The sequence below is a fragment of the Ruditapes philippinarum genome, unplaced genomic scaffold (genome assembly GCF_026571515.1).
Source record: "Ruditapes philippinarum isolate M1 unplaced genomic scaffold, ASM2657151v2 ctg3115_1_1_1_1, whole genome shotgun sequence".
Lineage (NCBI taxonomy): Eukaryota > Metazoa > Mollusca > Bivalvia > Venerida > Veneridae > Ruditapes > Ruditapes philippinarum.
The window spans coordinates 152,025-158,794 of NW_026856799.1; the positions used below are offsets into that span (position 1 = coordinate 152,025).

General features: G+C 37.1%; 1 long non-coding RNA gene across 1 annotated transcript; it reads left to right on the forward strand.

The window, feature by feature from the left end:
* Positions 1-3,778: 3,778 nt before the first annotated feature.
* On the forward strand, positions 3,779-5,818 carry LOC132747734 (uncharacterized). Its single transcript, XR_009628155.1, has 2 exons — positions 3,779-4,678; positions 4,977-5,818. It is a non-coding gene; the product is annotated as an uncharacterized LOC132747734 (long non-coding RNA).
* Positions 5,819-6,770: the final 952 nt, after the last annotated feature.

Genomic DNA, 6,770 nt, shown 5'->3' on the forward strand with positions numbered 1-6,770 from the left:
TCCCTTATGAGCTGTTAAAAGGAATGTGGCAACTTTCATTATTACTGCGCTGGTTATTGAGAAAAGGTGGTGGGAAACGATATTTTATCAAATGTTGACAATTTATTCAACCTGCTTGATTTTAGTAAAAAAAAATACACCAAAAAATCATAAAGTCATAAATAAATATCTATAATCACTTTTTCCTACTAAAGAAGCAACTATCTGTCGGGCATACTGCCTGATCGGGAAACAAGGGGATTCCCCTTCAAGGCTTCCCGATCAGGCAACAAACGTCTTTTTGAATATTTTATAGTACAATCATTTTGGAATTGACAAATATTGTTCTAATGTGCGAGATACATTATTTAATAGCAAATTGTTTTACCCTTCACGAGAGAAAAAAATCAAATGTAGTTTCAACAAAGAATCGTAGCAATGATATTATAATAATCATTACATGAAAAAAGAAAACTTTGCGATAAATACTTTTCAAGATATTGTGCGGAAACCATTTTGACATTTAAGCCCCTGTGACCTTGACCTTTGATCTGGTGACCCCAAAATCAAAAAGGGTCATCTACTAGTTATGATTAATCAATATGTGAAATATGAAGACTGTGGTGAATAGTTTTTAAGATAATCAGCGAAGACAATGTGGTCTAACGACGGATAACAAACATATTTGAGGCCCCTGAGACCTTTGCCTTTGATTTAAAGACCCCACTATCGATAGGGACCATCTACTAGTAACGACCAATTAATATGTGAAATATAATGACTTTGTGAAAGATAGTTTTCAAGATAATGAGCTTAAACCATTCTGACATTTAAGACCCCTGTGTCCTTGACCTTTGAACTAGTGACCACAAAATCAGTAGGAGTCATCTACTACATATGACTAATCATTTTGGAAATCTTGGCCCCGTGTTTACAAAGATTTAAGGATCGGGATCAAGATCAGGATTATATCTAAATACTAATATTCTTCATTGTTTATCCTCGTAGTTTCAATATCTAATATTAATTTGATAATAATGGACTTGCAATAGTACGTTTACGAAATTTAATATAAGCAATTTATTGTTAATTTTGCAAGATACAGGTATGGCACAGTTGATCCAAATATTGTTCCTCGTCCTAAAATTGGTCCTCATTTTGATCCAAATATTTTTGTATTTGTTTTGTTATTTGTTAATTTTATTTCAAAATAGTTTGGTTTATTTGCAAATCATCAATTTTTAACATTCTGAATATTTACAATTTAAATCTAGCAAAACACAATTTATTTTAGTAACATATAACATGAAAATAATGTCAGGATCACTTGATCCTGTTCGTGATCTTTTCTTAGTGAACAAGATATTGTGCGGAAACCATTTTGACATTTAAGCCCCTGTGACCTTGACCTTTGACACAGTGACCCTAAAATCAATAGATGTCATCTACTATAGTTATGACCAATTAGTATGTGAAATATGAAGACTCTGTAATAAATGGTTTTTAAGATAATAACTGCATATTTTACACATCAGACTCCAAAACATTCACGCCATGACTCACATGTTGATTTGTTGCACAGATAACTATGTTTGTTGGTGTTGTCCCAAGCAATCTCAATCAACACGAAAAATTTCCAGAATAGAACGCGCTTAAATAGAGAATAAAACTTCCCGAACGAGAAACATTTAATGGTGAATATTTCGCTAGATGCCTGATCAGGAAAGAGTGTTTCTAAAACGGGAAGCAGCTACTTCTTAGTAGATTCGTAAAACTTCACTAAAATTCACGTTCAGATTATTTTAATTTTAGACATTTTAAAAGAAAATGACTTGATGTACCTTTTCTTTTAAAGTGTGATATTCATATTGAAATGGGTTGAAAACTATTATGCACCGGCCATTTTTCCTGAATTATGTAAAAAGAAGGCCAATAAACTTCCCGATCGGTAAGGATTTTGACATTTGCTGCCTGATCGGGAAGCCTTAAGGGAAATCCACTTGTTTCCCGGTCAGTCCGACTGACTATATAGCCTTTATTATCTCTTGTGCATTTTCAGTTATACGAGGGACGGTCAGAAAATATCCGGACTTTTCATGCTCCTCTCTTTCCACGTGCAGCTATATACACACATTATATATTGGTGAAAACTACATTCATTCGCCATTAACGTGGTCAATTTATTTTCAAAAATAGTTGTGTATACACAGTATTTTTCCCTCTGATATATGATAGGTGTTTCGTCTATCATGGACTTTTTTTAGAGGAACAACGCTGTGTAATAAAGTTGCTGGTTGCAGAAGGTGAAAAGCCCTGCCACATCTTTCAGAGGCTTAACAAAAATTTTCTGATAAATGTGTATCACGTTCAACCTTCTACAACTGGGTTTCTCAGTTTCGTGAAGGCAGAACAAGTGTTTGTGACAGGCCTAGGACTGGGCGGCTAGCTGAGGCGGTGACCCTAACAATGGTAGCAAATGATAAAGTTTTGTCAACAAAAATCGTCGAGTAACTTTGGAGGAGGTAGCCAACAAGTTTAGCGTTGGTAAGGCATCGGCACACAAGATTTTACACGAACACCTAGGCATGAGCAAGGTAAGTGCCAGGTTGGTGCCTAGACAGCTGTCAGCAGATCAAAAGGCAACCAGAGTAACCAATGCAAAAGAACATTTAAGTCGTTTTAATCGTGAAGGAGATAAGTTTTTGAACCGCGTTATCACTGGCGATGAGATGTGGGTTCATTATTCCGAACCTGAGACAAAAGCTCAGTCAAAGCAGTGGATACGAGCTGGTTCCCCACCTCCTTAAAGGTTTAAGCTGTCTCCTTCGGCTGACAAAGTCATGCTTGTTGCTTTTGGGATTCACGAGGAATGATACTTACTCATTTCATACAAAAAGGTCAAACTTTCACTGCCAAGTACTATTCTGAAGTAATTCTGAAAAATTTCAGAGAAAAGCTGAAGCAAATGCGTCCCAGGTTATCACAGAAAAATGTCCTCCTTCACGATAACGCCCCTCCCATACCGCCGCATCTACAGTGGAGGTAATCAACTCTTACAAATGGCAATTGTTGTCTCACCCTCTTTATAGCCCAGACCTCGCTCCCTGTGACTTTAATTTGTTTCCAGAACTGAAAAAATTGCTTGCTGGAAAGAAATATAAGACCAGAGCGGCTTTGATATCTGCTGTTACACGGTACCTAAAACATAGGTCTACGTCATAGTTCACAGCGGGAATACAAAAGCTCTCACGAAGATGGCAAAAGTGCGTAGACGTAGGTGGAGAATATTTTGAAAAAGAGTAGAAAGATTTTTTTTAAAATGTTGAATGGTTTTCGAGAACGAGTCAAAAGTCTGGCTATTTTCTGACTTCCCCTCGTATATCAGTTAGTAAAGATACCTTTTGACACCGAAAGACAGCAATTGACTAGAATATATCTTGAATGAGATCGATCATATCAATGAATAGATATATCTCTCTTGATCGAATTATATCCATACAAACCAATATGTTATTTAACAATCTACGACTTAGAAAACTTGCATGTTTTTTTTGTTATAACAGATAATAATAAAGATAATATTTATCTTTGTCATTATAGTTATTCAGGTTGGGAAAATTCTCTTTGATTGAATCAAGCAATATGGTTTTCTACGCAGCCCATATTATGACACCATATACACTTGTTTTACATCTTTAAGATTCCGGCCTATAAACATTTACCTCATATGTATGATATAAAAACATATTATATATTATTAATTGTTTATTATACCCCCGCACAACAAAGTTGTGGGTATACTGGAATCAGCTTGTCCGGCCGTCCGGCTGTCCGGCTGTCCGGCCGTCCGGCCGTCCGGCTGTCCGTCGGTTTTTTCTTGTCCGCCCAATAACTTAAGATTCCTTTGACCCTTAGTCTTCATATTTGGCATGGAGGTTAGTCATGATTAGTAGATGACCCCTATTGATTTTGAGGTCACCAGGTCAAAGGTCAAGGTCACAGGGGCCTTGACTTCAAAAAGCTTGTCCGCCCAATAACTTAAGATTCCTTTGACCTACAGTCGTCATATTTGGCATGGAGGTTAGTCATGATTAGTAGATGACCCCTATTGATTTTGAGGTCACCAGGTCAAAGGTCAAGGTCACAGGGGCCTTGACTTCAAAAAGCTTGTCCGCCCAATAACTTAAGATTCCTTTGACCCACAGTCTTCATATTTGGCATGGAGATTAGTCATGATTAGTAGATGACCCCTATTGATTTTGAGGTCACCAGGTCAAAGGTCAAGGTCACAGGGGCCTTGACTTCAAAAAGCTTGTCCGCCCAATAACTTAAGATTCCTTTGACCCATAGTCTTCATATTTGGCATTGAGGTTAGTCATGATTAGTAGATGACCCCTATTGATTTTGAGGTCACCAGGTCAAAGGTCAAGGTCACAGGGGCCTTGACTTCAAAAAGCTTGTCCGCCCAATAACTTAAGATTCCTTTGACCCATAGTCTTCATATTTGGCATTGAGGTTAGTCATGATTAGTAGATGACCCCTATTGACTTTGAGGTCACCAGGTCAAAGGTCAAGGTCACAGGGGCCTTGACTTCAAAAAGCTTGTCCGCCCAATAACTTAAGATTCCTTTGACCCATAGTCTTCATATTTGGCATTGAGGTTAGTCATGATTAGTAGATGACCCCTATTGACTTTGAGGTCACCAGGTCAAAGGTCAAGGTCACAGGGGCCTTGACTTCAAAAAGCTTGTCTGCCCAATAACTTAAGATTCCTTTGACCCACAGTCTTCATATTTGGCATGGAGGCTAGTCATGATAAGTAGATGACCCCTATTGACTTTGAGGTCACCAGGTCAAAGGTCAAGGTCACAGGGGCCTTGACTTCAAAAAGCTTGTCCGCCCAATAACTTAAGATTCCTTTGACCCACAGTCTTCATATTTGGCATGGAGGTTAGTTATGATTAGTAGATGACCGCTATTGACTTTGAGGTCACCAGGTCAAAGGTCAAGATCACAGGGGCCTTGACTTCAAAAAGCTTGTCCGCCCTATAACTTAAGATTCCTTTGACCCACAGTCTTCATATTTGGCATGGAGGTTAGTCATGATTAGTTGATGACCCCTATTGATTTTGAGGTCACCAGGTCAAAGGTCAAGGTCACAGGGGCCTTGACTTCAAAGAGCTTGTCTGCCCAATATTTTAAGATTCCTTTGACCCACAGTCTTCATATTTGGAATGGAGGTTAGTCATGATTAGTAGATGACCCCTATTGATTTTGAGGTCACCAGGTCAAAGGTCAAGGTCACAGGGACTTTGACTTCAAAAAGTTTGTCTGCCCAATAACTTTAGATTCCTTTGACCCACAGTCTTCATATTTGGCATGGATGTTGATCATGATTAGTAGATGACCCCTTTTGATTTTGAGGTCACTGGATCAAAGGTCAAGGTCATAGGGACTTTGACTTCAAAAAGTTTGTCCACCCATTAACTTAAGATTCCTTTGACCCACAGTCTTCATATTTGGCATGGATGTTGATCATGACTATAAGGTGACCCCTATTGATTTTGAGGTCACTGGGTCAGAGGTCAAGGTCACAGGGACCTTGACATAAAAAAAGCTTTTCTTCTCAATTGCTAAAGAATGTCCTGTCCGCAATGTATTGATTTTGACATTTTCACATTTGAAGCATGTAGAATACATAACTTAGCAATGCACTGGCTTAGTAACCTCAGATTTGGCAGGGAGGTTGTCCTTGAGCTCTAAATGGCCACTGTTGATTCTGACAAAGTGGTATGCGGGGGTATTCACGCCATGATAGTGGCAGTTCTAGTTTATATTGTTTAAACCAAGGATATTATTCGTTAAATAGATTTAAAAATGAAAATAGTGTATTGACATGCAAACAACAGCACACTTCGTCGCAACAAAATGAAATATGAGGAAGAGTGATCATTTTATCTCTCAAAAACAACATGTTGAGTCAAAAACAATATTGCAAAGACGTAGCTAGCTCTTTCCAAATTATCAATATGCCTAGATATCGTTTTAGTGTTTTGCCAAATAAGTTTTCTTAATTATTTGCATGTTGAGAAAAGTACGTTGTCTGCTGACAAAACGTATCTAGTTATCGCAGCTTTCATACTTAGTCTATTAAATACGGTACTAAGGGACTTGCGCTTACCTCATCCGTCCACGAACAGGCTTAAACAAACTGAACCTGAATCCTGTATTTACTTTTTTTCTATATGATATCCCTTTGAGTCACACGCATATAAATATGCTTCATTTTAATACCTACTCTACCTTGTTTACCGATGAATGTTCATGATGATTTATTCAACTTTCTGTATTTTAAACAAAATATTACTACACATGTTTGTTGAATTTATATTTGGTATTTTCTCATGATGAGTAAAGCAACCTGCTTGTACATTTTGTCTTTCGCACTTTAAAGAAATGTATGTCAATTCTAAAAGATTATTTTGCAAAGTATTTCAAAATTTTCTGTAATTGTCACGAATGTATCCGAATTCAAGATGATTATATTTAATTAATAGATAAGTCTATCTTTATCGCATTATGTCTTTTTCAAGACAATACGTTATTTAATAATATTCGATTAAGACATATAACATGTGTTTTTATTGTAAAATGTTACAATGAAGACACATCTATTGTTCCCCCATAATTATAAAGGTTCGAGTAATGCTATGATTAATTCAAGGAGTATGGTATTCTACGCAGTCCATAATCACTTGTTATTCTGTGTTGCTATATGTATTTAATTCCGT